This window comes from Elephantulus edwardii, unplaced genomic scaffold (assembly GCF_000299155.1).
Source record: "Elephantulus edwardii isolate Elephantulus edwardi_28Jun2011 unplaced genomic scaffold, EleEdw1.0 scaffold00362, whole genome shotgun sequence".
In the NCBI taxonomy this organism is placed as follows: Eukaryota; Metazoa; Chordata; class Mammalia; order Macroscelidea; family Macroscelididae; genus Elephantulus; species Elephantulus edwardii.
Window position 1 is genome coordinate 94,939 of NW_006400112.1, and position 1,073 is coordinate 96,011.

A 1,073-nucleotide genomic window follows, 5' to 3' on the forward strand; every position below is an offset into this window, starting at 1 on the left:
TACAGGGATGTGTCCCGATTCAAGTCCGCTCCCACCGTTCACTGCATTTACACACAGCCCTTGGCCAGTCCCAGTGTTCAGAGCTGGCGGGATCGGGGCGTGAACCGGGTCGGGGGGGAGCAATGCAGTACCTGAAGAAGGGGGTTATGCTTCAGAGTTGCAGGGTTGTGTCCCGATTCAAGTCCTCCCCCACCGTTCAGTGCATTTGTGCACAGCCCTTGGGCAGTCCCAAAGTTCAGAGCAGGCGGGGTAGGGGCGCGAGCCGGGTCGGTTTGTGGGGGAGCAAAGCAGTACCTGACGATGAGGGTCATGGGTCAGAGCTGCATGGATGTGTCCTGATTCAAGTCCTCTCCCACCGTTCACTGCATCTGCGCACAGCCATTGGCCAGTACCAACGTTCAGAGGTGGCGGGGTAGGGGCGCGAGCTGGGTCGGGGTCGGGGGGAGAAATGCAGTACCTGAAGATGGGGGCCATGGGTCAGAGCTGCAGGGATGTGTCCTGATTCAAGTCCTCTGCCAACATTCACTGCATCTGCGCACAGCCCTTGGCCAGTCCCAACGGGCAGAGTTGGCGGGGTATGAGCATGAGCCGGGTCAGGGGGGAGCAATGAAGTACCTGAAGATGGGAGTCATGGGTTAGAGCTTCAGGGATGTGTCCCGATCCAAGTCCTCTCCCACCGTTCACTGCATGTGTGCACAGCCCTTGGCCAGTCCCAAAGTTCAGAGCTGGAGGGGTAGGGGCGTGACCCGCGTCAGGGGCGAGCAATGCAGTACCTGAAAATGGGGGTCATGGGTCAGAGCTGCAGGGATGTGTCCCGATTCAAGTCCTCTCCCACCGTTCACTGCACCTGCGCACAGCCCTTGGCCAGTCCCAGTGTTCAGAGCTGGCGGAGTAGGGGCGTGAGCCGGGTCGGGGGGGGGAGCAATGCAGTACCTGAAGATGGGGGTTATGCTTCAGAGTTGCAGGGTTGTGTCCCGATTCAAGTCCTCCCCCACCGTTCAGTGCATTTGCGCACAGCCCTTGGCCAGTCCCAAAGTTCAGAGCTGGCGGGGTAGGGGCGCGAGCCGGGTCGG

The 1,073-nt window shown here is 60.7% G+C and overlaps 1 pseudogene; it reads right to left on the minus strand.

The window, feature by feature from the left end:
• Nucleotides 1–1,073, minus strand: part of LOC102871348 — a 54,016-nt pseudogene that overhangs the window by 50,016 nt on the left and 2,927 nt on the right.